The sequence below is a fragment of the Larimichthys crocea genome, chromosome I, assembly GCF_000972845.2.
Source record: "Larimichthys crocea isolate SSNF chromosome I, L_crocea_2.0, whole genome shotgun sequence".
In the NCBI taxonomy this organism is placed as follows: Eukaryota; Metazoa; Chordata; class Actinopteri; family Sciaenidae; genus Larimichthys; species Larimichthys crocea.
The window spans coordinates 42,287,945-42,302,446 of NC_040011.1; the positions used below are offsets into that span (position 1 = coordinate 42,287,945).

At 39.9% G+C, this 14,502-nt stretch overlaps 1 protein-coding gene across 6 annotated transcripts in view; it reads left to right on the forward strand.

Moving 5' to 3' along the window:
* The window catches only part of il1rapl2 (interleukin 1 receptor accessory protein-like 2), a 380,785-nt gene that overhangs the window by 71,640 nt on the left and 294,643 nt on the right, over positions 1-14,502 (forward strand). The gene's annotated exons all lie outside the window — the stretch shown is intronic.

A 14,502-nucleotide genomic window follows, 5' to 3' on the forward strand; every position in this document is an offset into this window, starting at 1 on the left:
GCACTTTATATTCGTTTTTAATGCTGGTCGTATCATTTTATTTCATCATATTTATACCCCACACCTTGAAGGTCAATCTGTGAAAATATTATCTAACATGGAACCGGTCCATGGCACATAAAGGTTGGCGACCGCTGCCATAGGCCACATTCATCAGACAGCACACACACACCTTTATCTGATTCTACCCTTCACTGTGACAGACAGTTGTGTAGATCTGAGGGGAAACAACTCCTCAGCTGAGATTAAAATATAAAAACAGAACATTCTACTCTGCAACACACACATACATAGAAAATGATAGGCAGCAACATGTGAGAGTTTCTCTTGTTAGAGTATCTCCTTGTCTTCTGCTGAGCTAACCTTGTGCAAGTGCTGGAAGAACACACACACACACACACACACACACACACACACACAGTCTCTATGCAAGTTCCTTAACTTAATCTCAGCCCTAGTTTGTGTGTGTGTGTGTGCTGCTCGCAACAGACAGTTGTGATTGAACGCAAGCACAAGTGTTTACACCTGTACAGGTGTTTCTCGTCCTGTCAGCCACACAAGAATCAACAAACACAGTCATATAGTCCTACACACACACAAACACTCACACACACACACAAACACACACACTCACACACACAGGTAGGGAGTTTGACGGTCTTAATTAGGCACTCCAGGGAAAAGGAGACTCTCGACTGTCTGATACTCCGCAGCAATTAGCCTGTATCGATCTACCAAAGGAGAGAGGGGGGACAGAAGAAAGGACGGCAAACAGACGGCCATTTGAAACAAATGACAAAGAAATAAAAGAGAAAGAGAGAAAGGGAATGGAAGAGAGGGACTGTGGCGGCGGGCAGGGGTAAATTGAATGCACACCCACACAAACAAACACACACAGATTCCCCAATAGACTTCACACAAAAATTCAGCCCACCGCATTGTTCAGAGTTTAGTCCATTGTCAGCTCTCATTGTCTCTTTTAGCAGATTATGTCCACTAAACAAACCATGAACCACATTAATTCCTCTCACTCACACACACACACACACACACACACACACACACACACACAAATGATAATCCCCCGTCCTTTTTTTCCTCACACTTCACCAACTCTTTGCAACGCACCCAGGTTAAACATCTCTTCTTCTCTCGTTATACATGTATGAATAGAGGATTTCTCCAAATTAAATTAAATTATGCCCTTAATCAGTCCTATGTCTGTGTGTGTGTGTGTGTGTGTGTGTGTGTGTGTGGTTCCATTGAAATGGAGCGTACAGAAGCTTCACTAACAAAATAATTTTCCGTCGCCGGTGATGCGATAACCTTTAAGTGGCACTTTAAATGGACTAATCTTAAACTAAGCTGCTAATCTTAAAATGAGGGGATAATCTCTGACTGTCTGATAATCCAATATTAGGATTAACACTTCATGCCAATTCATGTGGAGGGCCGGGTCACAGCGGACTGATAAAGATGCGTGTGTGTGTGTGTGTGTGTGTGTGTGTGTGTGTGTGTGCATGTGTTTAAATGGGTGAATTCACTTTCTTGGTGTGTGTGTGTGTGTGTGTCATTGTTTCTGTGTGTGTGACACGGTGTGTGTCAAGGTGACTGTCTGGGGGTTAATAACTAGTGACCCATAGAAGGGACCAGAATGGAGGGCTTAAAAACACACACACACACACACACACTAATCACACACACACACACACACACACTCGCTCTCCTTAATTCCTTTATTTCGTGTTGCTCTTAAACTGTAATGGCTGTAGCTTGTCTAACTTGATTTGACCGTTTTATTTTCATCAAGGATTAACACAACACTGTGTGACCGAGTGTGTGCACATGCATGCGTGTGTGTGTGTGTGTGATATTATCGTAGCGCATGTTCACGCTGGAAATAGTTTCTCAACCTAGTATTGAGTTTTGATAAAGAGCAGCTCTGACCTCAGATAAAAAATGAATTCACCGCGCTTTAATACATCATCAAAACTTTTAAAAAGGACAGTTTGACAATTCGGAAAAACTTTTATTCGCTCTCTTGCCGAGAGTTACATGAGAAAGGTGATATCTCGTTAATGTCTGTTCATTAACTGCAGAGTTAGAGCGAGAGGTCGAGTAGCTTAGCTTAGCATAAAGGCTGGAAGCCAATGGAAACTGTTAGCTCTGGTTACACCAAGGTCATGATAAGATCTCAGGTGTGTGTGCAGATCAGGTTTTTACAGGTGCTGAGAGGCGGTCAGAGTTCCCAAGGCGATCTTGGACTGAAAATTCCACCTCACAACAATCGATAGAAGAATATTTTATGAAGCACTCCAAACATAATATCGACATTTATCACACTGAAGCATACTCGAGCAACAAATACTGTGACCGAGTGGGAGAGGGAAGACGTTGTCTTAACGGATAACCATTATCTAGCTGAATAATGTCCTCAGAAATCATACAAACAATAAAGATCCGATGACATCTCATTACATGAAGATCAGCAGCATTAAAGGACAGTATCACAGATCTCTCAACATCAGCTACCAACACCAACATGAGGAAAAACACACACACACACACACACACACACACACACACACACACACACTGTACTACAGTAAAACAGCTATTTAAGTGTCACGTAAAGGTGAACGGCTCTGTCAGACGGCCTGTGTGTGCTCCCACGCATACACTGACACAATGCCTACGGTCAATACTTCATACTTAAGAACAGTGATGCATTCGACTCACTTCGTGCAAACTTTTTCCGTGACCTTGCTTTTGACCTTTCTGAATTCCAAGGCATTCGACCTCTGCTGTCCCCATTGTATTCTGCGTTTTTTATTCTTCCAGCGCGGAGAAGTTGCTCTAAGATTCAGTACTTGACATCGGTTGGTGTCATGATGATGATTTGAAGAAGTGTCACAGATTCAAACGAGACCTCCTGGAGGCGGTTTTCATGAACGGATAGAAAAGTGGGGCGCTGCCTTTCTTGAGTTGACTGCGCTGGTAGAGACAGCAGGCAGAAATTCACACATTATACACTGCACGATATTATTTTAGAGAACAAATTACAGTCAACATATGATGAAAACCATTTTAGGATTGGTTCTGACGTAGAGAAGCCGATAATTTCTTCTGCAAAATGCATTTTACCCCTACAACCAATCTATGTACTGAGCTTTTCACCTAAATGGAATGCAGCCATTGTTCATTTGATGTGTTTTTCCAGCTTGACAAGTCAAAATCTCTGCAGTGAAAAAGTTCTATTGCTAAAGTAGAAACTTGTTGGACTGTGCGCTCCAGATGTAACAATAAACTAAACTCAAATTCACAGGTTAGAAGTTTTATAGATTATAGTTTTTTCTCCCTGCTAGAGATGGGACCTATCACCAAGGTCTTGGGTATTGGTCCATACCACAATATTTTAATAAGAGGACAAAATATCCTTGGAGCACACAAAAAGAGAGAGAGCATTTTTACGATTTAATTTTTGATTTTAATTCCATCCTTCCTCTTTCTCTTTCCTTTGACCTGCTCTTAATAACAGCTTGTTAAAAGTGACAAAGTAGATTCATTAAAAAGTTTCAGACAGGCATATAGAAACCCTTTCACCCTAGAAATTAGATCAGATTTGTCAGAGGAAATGCATTTTAAAAGAAACACTACGCACACAATTTCTATTTACATAATGAGGAAACAATGTTAATTACTCTGGCAAACTGTTGACACTGGATATACCTGCACAATATTCACTGTTTTTATTTGTAGCAAATAAAGTGTGATAAAACTTTATTGTGGTTATATGTAGGTACTCACAGCTCTTGGGTAAGGTTCAGGAAACAAGGTCTTGGTAAATGCTGAAAAAGTTAAATGTGACTCGCAGCACAACGTTTGACCAAAACCTTTCACTAACCTTAACAGGAGTAACCACCACAAGATACAAAACTGAGCTTCCAGCTTGACAGTTCAGCACTTTGTATGTTTCCGTACAAGCCATAATGTCATTTGGAAATCAAATTAATATCATAAGTGTAACATGGACCACACACAAACAAACCAATGTGTGTGTTATATGATTGTAAGTGATATTTTATAGATCATTTTATCTGCACGAGACTTTATGTCTTTCCGTGTGTTGAGAGGTTTGTGCTATGTACCATCAAAAGCGTATACAAACACACACACACACACACACACACACACACACACACACACGCACAAACAGTGTAATTAGGTACATTCCATAGTACAAGCTTTTTCGTCTGGAACCTCAGAGTCCATTTAACGCTGGAAATAGCTGCAGGTCAGGAAGCTAAAACACTGCCTTGTGTATAGGGGTGTGTGTGTGTGTGTGTGTGTGTGTGTGAGAGAGAGAGAGAGTGCCACCATGTACATCAGTGTGTGAGAGTGGTAGGTTTTTGTAGGTTTTGCCCCCGAGTCTAATTGAGTTTTCAAGGAGCTCTTATCCTTTAAGAGAATATCGCTGTGTGTGTGTGTGTGTGTGTGTTTGTGTGTAGGTCTGTTTGTGTGTTTGTCAAAGGTTTGGAGGTTACATGCATGCAAGTATTACATTTATAGTTAGTTTGTGCAAATACATATATAAATATATAAACAAAGTTTTTCCTAATATATTAGCACCATGAATGTTAAAAACCAAAATATGGTTTATTTGCTTTAATAACAGTGGTTACCATCTCCCCTCCTTCATTTATCTGCTCATTTATTTCATCTGTATCTCTCCAGGGTGTCATTTGGCTCAAGAGCTGCAAAGTGGCTTTTAAAAACACTTTTAAAGTACAAACATGTACTCAACATACAAACACGTACAATTAAAATGATGTAGCATCCCTATGGAGCCTGGTCATTATCTGAAGTTGTCTTAAAGATTCATGTGTTTTGTGTTTACCTGCTTTGTGTGTGTGTGTTTGTCTATGTGTGTGTTTGTGTGCAGGACGCTGGTTTTGAACGCAAATCTGCTCCTATATGACCTGGCCACAGGCACCTGCCATACTGGAGACAAAGTGTATTTGTGTTGTGTGTGTGCGTGTGTGTGTGTGTGTGTGTGTGTGTGTGTGTGTGTGTGTGTGTGTGTGTGTGTGTGTGTGTGTGTGTGTGTCTTCCAGAAAGGTCATCGTCTACCCCCCATTATTTTACTGCCAAACTCCCCTCCAACTCTTTCCTAGTAACAGCTTGTGGCCTGTAACTGAAACTAAACTAGACTCTATACCCTCCTACTGGAGTCTTCAGCTACTAAACATACAGATGCAAACAGCCAATCAGCAGTTTCTATCCTGGGAGGAGAGCAGTGCATCACACATGTAACATTTTCTTTTTGTATATTTTGTGTGAGCAATACGGTGCATTGTGTAGTACTTTATTTGTACTTTATTTTCAAAGGATAACCCCTTAAGATGTACCATCTCATTTTCGAGGGGGTCCTTATGTAGTGTAGTTGTGTAGTTCCATCAAAGGCACTGCTGATTGTAACACATATGTGTTTAGCCTTTATCTATGACTTTATGGTGATTGAAGACACCACAGTCTGTCTTAACATAATTTATTACTACGATTATGTAAAAAAAAACTGGCTTGATGTGTCTTATGTGGAATTTGTTGGTAAGAAACAGGAAAATGGTGCCATACACAAATGAACTTTGGGCTACAGAGTCTTGCATTGTTAATAAAGTGGGAAGAATCCAACATATTATTATATATTATTATATTATATTTGCCCTCTTTAGTGAAGCCAAAGTGAAAATAAATAACATTACTGAGGAGAAACAAGTTATAATATCTTCTTTGTGACGGTGAGCAGTGGTTTATTTTAAAATAATCATTTTGAACATCAGCATGATTTTTTTAAAAATACTCTGAGAACGCTAATTAGTGGATAGAACATTAACCTGAATTACCGACAGGAAATACTGGCCAAATGATGAAATATTTTAGTCCTCTTATTCAGTCCTTCACCTTTTATTTTGAAGGAGAAGAATAGGTGACATTTCCCAGGGCTGTTCATTAGCATGCAGTGTAATTCGATAAAATCATAATCTAAATCTTTTCTTAATCTACCCTTAATAACAAACACTATTGGCCTCAAATGAAAGCATGCACACACACACACACACACCTACGCACAAGCACACGTCCACGCTGTAACGTCAGCTAATGGGAAACATATTAACTAACTAATGTCTACACCCCATTGGCTATTGATCAACAACGTCCAATTAATCTGATTAATTAGCCCACCACGGCTACACAGAGGAATGGTCAGCAAGCCTCTATAGCTGTTCAGAGGGTTTTTAAAGACACACACATGCACATAATTAGAGGTGGTTTAGATATTGCTCAGTGTGCAAAAATCACACACATACACGCACACACACACAGTGTCCATATAAATAGACTAGTAGAAAGAAAACAGAGAGAAAACGTGTCTCTAAGTTACTTGTAGTTTCTTTCATTCAGATTTAAAAGTACTAGCTGTCAGCTCAGGACGTTTGTGCTACGTTTTCACTGATTCAACACCAAAAACAAATTGACAGCATTGAGACGTGGAGCTGTTAAGAGTTTGGGCGGAGTGAGGTTAACTGAATTTAAGAAGCTGTCTGACATTTTAATGTCAAACACAGCATTTTTCAACGGCATGCACAATTCAAAGTGTTACACGTCGCAAGGAAATGCTCTAGAATAGCGCATAGCAAAAACACAATACATTAATTAAAGTGAAAAAGTCAAGAAGTTACAGTTACTTGGGAGTTACAGTTCAGAAATAAGTTGTAATGTTTTATCTGGTTTTATTTAACTTCTTTAAACTTTTTCAGTTACATGAATTATAAATGTACGTTTAAGGCAGTGATATCCACGATACAATCGGGCATAAGAATGAAAGCAAGAACAATACAGGTAATAACATGAATAGAAATAGGAATAACATGAACAACAAGAACAACTACAGATGTCCAAACAACAAGAAGAACTATCAGGACACACATAACTAACCTAGAATGAACAGCAGTAACATCAATACACAACCAACGGCAAGAATTAAAGTCATCGTAACAAGAAGGCAACCACAGTTAGATAAAGAATAAAAACTGCAACCACAGTCAAACCAGTCTCTACACAAACAAACTACTGCAACCATCTAATGTTCACGACCCAAAGAACCACCACTCCAAATATCCCACAACCATAAAGAACATAAGAGTAACCATAAAAAGGCAAAATACTGACATGGAAAAACACAGAATGGACTTTTAAATCTGCACGAGTCCATTCAAAATAACATCAGAAAGAACAATTAGCATCAGGGTGCGGATTGTGGCGGAGAATATTATCATCAGACTGGGAGCTGCTGTGCTTGTTATACACTGCTGGAGTTTTGTTATGTTTAATGGGCACAAGAAGAAGTTTCACGGATTGTTGAAAGGGTGACACAAAAAGAAACAAGATAGAAGGAATGATAAAATCACATGAGTTCATTCATGTAGCCGTCACATAGAGACATGGGAAGCAAGGCTTGTATGTGATACAGTATACGTGAAGAGCATGAGAACAGAGAAACACCAATGCGTTAAAGAAGACTGTGTGAGAAACGGATGTAAGCTGGAAGGAAATGAATGCAAACGGATAGACAGCTCATTTACTCTCTCCTCTCATGACGGCTGTATGACTCGATGCATTGTGCCTCACATTTCTCTGCTCCCTCTCAGCATGTTACCTCTCTAATTATAACGTCCTTTTGTATTCGCCAGAAGAATTACATGGATGGTAACCACTGAAAATCCTTCTCTCATTGACAGATTAGTGTGAGTTTGTGTGTATACTGTACATGTGCAAATGAGTTACTACGTATATAGACTGTGTAAGTGGGTATGTGTATATATTTCTGTTTTTAGCGTATTATTTAAACTATCTTTTACTCCACGGATCTTAAATCATTTTAATGTTCAAGGATAAATTCTACAGATGTGATCCGGACACAGGGCACAACTGGACACCAGGATTTACATCTTTTTAAATGTTGTTTGGTTTGGACTGCAAAAAGGCTGCGAAAAAATCGTGGTTTGGGTTGAATTTGAGCTAATTTAACACGTCCTCTCTCATGTTTTAAGTCACATTTTCAGCGTTCCCTCTTGGCAATAGTTCAGTCCTTGGGGAACCAGAGTGTGGCCGGTTTAAGTCCAGCACGGACCACAGTATGGAAGGTAGTCTTGTATGGATGGCGATGTTGAGGTTCCCTTGAGCTAGGTACCAAACCCCTAATTTCTCTCAGGGTACTGCTACATCTGCATGTCTATATACTGTAAGGTCTTTGTGTGTGTATGTGGTTGTATTTCGGGCCTATAGGTGTAAAACTTTGAAAGATCAGTAAGTTTAACCTCCTCACTTCAGTCAAATTCTGTGAGAGAATGAAGATAACCATAAAACGTGATCATGCAGTGCAAGAGTGGATGTTGAGAATCGTTTTTGTAGATATGGACTAACATGTACGGCATCATCTGTCTCCATAACTATAGTCAAAGTAGACAGGCATTAAATGAAAGTATTCATGGCATGTTGGAAGTTGTTCATTTCAGCTTGAGATTGATGTGGCTGTATCAGAAGTTTATAAATTTATTAGAAAACTACAATAGAGCCTCAGGATCTAGCCTCAGAGATGTTTTTAAGATCTCAAATCTCATAGTAATACTGACATCCCTTTGTAGCACCTCTGGGTGAAGACCAAGCCCAGCACAGAAGAGCTTTGTGGGAAACAATCCCACAATAGACGTAGGCACACAAAGTCAGTACATTTCTTCTTGATGTCTTGCTGGTGATTGGGAAAATGACTGTTCCATTAGGGAGATATTCAAAGTACATTTTGGTACTTCTGCGCCTTAAGTGAATGATTTTCTTTTCTTTCGTAGATAGTGCTAGATTGTGATTTAATCTTTTTGGCTGCTGTCACAACCACTTTTTCTTACAGTTTCCAATTTCACTGCAGCGCTCTGTATTAGTGTAACATCGCAGCACATTTTGGCAGGAGAAGAAGAACAACGCCGTGCAGGTATAGCTTTAATGGATTTTAAGATTTTTTTTTTTTACCTTCATGATTTCATTTTTGAGCAAACAAAGGTAGCGGAGCGCCAGAAAGATTCGTGTTGCCATAAAATGAAATGTCATGCTATGGCATCAAAAGTGGTTTGGACGTGGAACACTCAAAATCTAAGAGAGCTCTGAAATCTGAAGGAAATTCAGCGAGCTGTGTGACAGAGTCGCCGCACAGGTACAAGAAGTCATTAAAGGAGTAATCTTGTTGTGCGTCAAAAAGATGAGCGCGCACACACACACACACACACACACAGGTAGGCAGAAACATGCATGAGTGCATGGAAAACATCCATACTAACTATAGTGCCCCAGACACGCTCATGCCTACTTTTTTTTAAATGCCTAATTAGATATATGTGACTCAAAGGGCCAAACATATCATTAATAAGCTTAAGCCTTAAGCCGATACGTTTCAATGTTAGTCAATGTGTCAGCTCTCACAGTCTCCAGTCGCGCTGCGTCACGGCTGCCGGAGCACGGCGCATAAATTCAGCACAGAGCAGATTGTGCAGGGAAGGAAATCAGCCACAAAATACAAAATAAAACCCCGGTTGATTTTCAAAATAAAATACTCTGTGTTCACCGCGGAAGAACACGTCATAATGGGTGGGAAGTCAACAGGTCAGAGGTTTTCAGACATCTTTTCACCCCGTCGATACCATGGATGAGGAGTCCAAAATCAAGCTATCATTTATGACACCTCATATCCTTTTTATAAGGACACCAGCAAAAAGATGCAGCGTGGAATGCCATTGCGGCGCTGTGTGAATCCCCAGTTACACACACACACACACACACACACAGGCTCAACAGCATCGCAGTGTGTTGAAACGCAGCCTCCGGACATCACAGAAAACTGTGAACTGAGTTTAACTCTCTACTGGTAGTACACAGAGAGAAAGAGACATAAAAAAATAAAAGGCTATGATTATTACTCCAGCTGAGAGAAATGAATGAGAGAGGGACAAAAAGACAAGAAGTTTGTGAGGGGAAGAATAGATGGAAAGCAGTGCGAGCTAGAGAGCGAGTGAAAGGTGTGAAGACATTGATTGAGGGAAACAAATGGAAAGAAAAGGAGAGGGCGACAGAAGAAGTAAAAGAGCCTTAGGTGGTAGGTGTTCCTTTGGTGCCCAACTGTGCACACACACACACACACACACACACACTAAACCACTTAAACACACATTCTCTACAAAACCTAAGGTCATTTTGACATCCAGCGAGGTGTTATTTTGGCATATAAATCTTGAATCTTGGGCGGAGAGAGACAGAAAGAAGAAAAAAACATGAAAATATTAAGGTCACATTTATCCCTGTGTGAGAGAAAGAGAGATAGAGATGGAGACAGAGATGAAGCAAGGCCTTTATCCGAACAATGGAGATAAAATGATGAGCAGAGAGAGAGGATGTGAAAGATCCTCAGTGACATTCAAATGTTTGGAAGACGTATTTTTGTAATGCTTTAATTTGGAATCTGTCGCTTTTCTAACCGGTCCGGGAAACACTGAGCTGTGAACAACTGATGTCAAATCACAGGATGAAAGCAGCAGCATGAGTCAAGTCTTGTGACTTGAATGTCACTGAAGAAAACAAGAGATCCATGTGGAGCGATGAGGAGATTTTCTATTTTTTTTCTTGCTGACTTTTGATTCAATTCAGATGGAAATGTGTTTTTAAAATAGTTCTAATATACAGTAGTTAGTATTGAGCTACAGTTTTCAGCCTCCTGATAAGAAGGAAACAAGGAACCAAGACAAGGGTTAATATGAGCTTTCTATAGGAGATAACCAACAATGCATTACATTTTTCCGATCAGTATTTCTATTGATAAATTCTCATTAATTATGCTGCTAATGGTGCCAAAACAGCTGATTACTACGACGAGGAGCAGGCGGAGATGCACGGCTGAGATTTGTTTCTAAATGTCACAGTCTGTGTTAATATGAGCGTCCGGTTAAGGGGCAGCAAAGCAGAGAAAACAGCGGAGGCAGGTGGAGTGATTAATATAACCAACAGTGTTAGGTCACCGATCAAACAGAGACAAGACTGAGACAAGTCTTCTTCAATCTGCCATTGTATACCGCTTTGTTTCATTGACACGGGCGAGATGAATTCAGGCAGAATAAAGCAATATATCACCCAGAGCCTTTATCTTGTACCATACATAAACTTGCTATCATCATGATAGGGTAAAAGCCTAAAGTGGTTTTATTTCAGCTTCATTTGATTGTGGGAGACTGTTATTTTAACAAGTTAAGTGAGTTAGGTTGCAGGGCTGAAAAAAAAAACGCCATTTAGCACCACAATAACTCCCAGGAGCCATAATTTCAACACAGAATTTATTTTGATATGAAATATCATTACCAAGGAAAACATTCAGAAGGGCAGCCGCAACGCCCACTACGTCAGTTTAAGCTCGTCTACCCCGGAGGCTAAAATCAGACTGTCAAACATGGAAGCAGATTGTGGCCACATATTGTTGGAGTTAAGAGGCCAGCAGACACAGATGATGAGGGACGTGGTGCGTATAGCAGCAAGTGAAGGGGGATAAATCAGAGCCAAAAGAGGCTGAAACAGCAATATTTCAATGAGTGGCAACATGGCAGCATTTTTACATATGAAGCAGCAACAAGGAATGTTAAAAAGCCGTGCAGGAATAGGACACTGTGAAACACAAAAACTGATGTATTATTGTCTGATTAAGTTGATATGGCACATTTTTACACATCCAGCAGACCTGGAATAGGATTAACATTATATCACAAATCATTTCCTTCAAGGGGCTTTACAATCTGTGCAGCATATGACATCCGCAGACCCTATTCACCTGCCTTTTAGCTCTGTTTTGGGTCTCCACCTCTTTACCAGCTAGTTGCTAACCTCATTAACTTCATTACTAAGTATGCAGTGAGTTTATCTGAATGCAAAGACCTGCCAGTTATGACTGGAAACAACACAAGAGTGGTGACTCGGACAAAAACAGTAAAGCTGTGTGTTGGGGAAAAACAAAACAACGAGCTAAAAGAAACTAAAATGCACTGAAGAGCTGAGGGCAACTGCAGAGTTGGGTAGTAATTAGGTAGTCATTGCACGACTTGTTAAAACTAACTTAACTAACTTAATTTAACTTGTTTTAATGATGTTGGTATGAAAGATACATATGATACACGTAATATTTAGCAAACAGAAGTAGAATTTCCCCATGTTCACTCCTTCTTTTTTTTTCAAAAAGTCGATATGAGTTAGTCGATGGAATTATATTTCATCAACCACATGCACACAATGTGAATCATTTTTCAAATATCCCATTGTTTAAAATTAATGCAACCGTCTCAACAACCCAGGCTGAGGCCATAAATAACCTCCCAGTGAAACCCTTTCAACTTATTGTGTTCTTCATATGAGGCCAGCTCTGCCAGACTAAAAATCATTTCTCTCAATGGATCCCTTAATAGATGGAAAATGATTTCTCAGATATATTAAATGTCAGAGGTGACTGTGTGTACAATGTTATAATTGAAAATTAGATGGATTTCAAACTAGGGTGCTCACCGATTCAGAGGGCGCGGAGAGCTTTATAAAATTAATTGCAATAATATTTTAGTAGAGTGCGAGTGCTGTGGCGCGTATCGCTGGCCGTTAATTATCACTTCAGAAATGTGTGGCATGTCTTCACGATACCCATCAATTTAATGAGATGTCTTTAGGGTGACTACAAATTCAGAGAATACTCCCATACTGCAGTCACATGGAAGTTGATGTTTCCATAATATAAAGTAAGGTTTGTATAGTACTGTCATATGACTGCTAGGGTGTGTTTGTGTTTAACAGACAGAGGTTGTATGTCAGGTCTTATGAGTGTTTCTAGGTGGCGAGTCAAAGACAGACAGCGAGACGCGGGTTAAAAATGGAAGATGTTTACACTATGGGATCTCAACAGTGGTGTGTGTGTGTGTGCGCGTATCACAGTGCACATACTTCCCCTGGTATCATGTAAAGTACTCTTATAGCCACTCCACCTCACAGGTCCAATAAAGCAGTGAGGAGGATATTTTTAACCTCTCTTGCATACAGTATATAGTCAGCATGAGTGTGTATACTCGTAATAGGTCCACAGTGGATGACACAGTGGCGATGAGCTACACACTCAGGTGTTTAATTGCACGTTCAGTGCTACTGGCTGCTCTTACACAGTGTGGTAACAAGCCACTAAAAAAAATAAAAAAAGTACTAAAAATGTGTTCACACTGAATGAGAAGCAACTTTTAAGTGGTATTAAGTCGTTGGAAAGATTGGAGTGGGTACTAGACTAGACGGTCCGTATAAATTCAAAATGTTTGAACTTGAGCAAAGGCTTCAGGGCTTCATGTCATAAACGTTCGACAGAAAAAAGAGGAGGAAAAAATAACAGGAACAACTAAGTTTTTGTAAGACTTGTAAGGATCAGTTAGCAGCGTCTGAGCTGTATTAACACACATTACACAACTGTAGATGAAGCTAATTTCTGCAGTCATTACATGACTGTTTTGTATTTCATCAAAGTCCAGCAGTCAAACAGATGTGAACAAAACAAGGAGAAAAATGATGAGTGACAACAGTGACAAGCTAACAACATGAACAAATCTTCAAGGTTTTATATTTTCAGTCTCAGACTTAAAACTGCTAACAGCTAAGACTAAACTGTCTAGTTTTTACCCTAGTCCAATCGTGCAACGCAAAACCAACGATGGTACCCTCCTCCACATGTATTGGCTGTGCCCCAAAATACAGTATTCTGGACAATGTTTTGTTAAAACTTTGCTCTACAAGATGGGGATCCACACTTGACACTTAGTGAGCAAACAATGGTTGCTTTGCCCTGCTTCTGGCCAGATGTGCAATTTTGGAGGGAAGCTGCTCACCCACGCTGAGGCAATGGCTTCAAGACCTAATGACCTGTCTCAATTGGAAATGCTACGCTTTCTAATCACGGCTCAGAGTGTTTTATTACACTTTCATACGCATACCAACAACGAACTTGAATTGTGCTCAGTTTTGACATAAGATAAGCTTGACCCCTGGGAGGGGGCTACACCATAACCTCATCTCAGAACTGTGCCTTAGAATGCTCTCGGTACTTCAAGGGGTGGGGTGGTGGGTTTTTGTTTGGTGCGGGATTGTTCATCATATTTGTTTAAATCCTGCACTTTATGGTTTTGAAATAAGGATTTACTGTTTTACTCTGTGATCAACATGCACATGTACCTGTCTGAAAGATCCAAAAAAAACATTTGAAATTAAAACTGCTAACAGCCACAGCGGGCACAGTAAATAATTCTAATATTAAAGTTATTGAATTGATTAGTGGGTTTGTATAGGTAACCAGCTTTTTCTCCCAGCTGCCAGTGCCACACTTCTGACGCAATCTGTGTA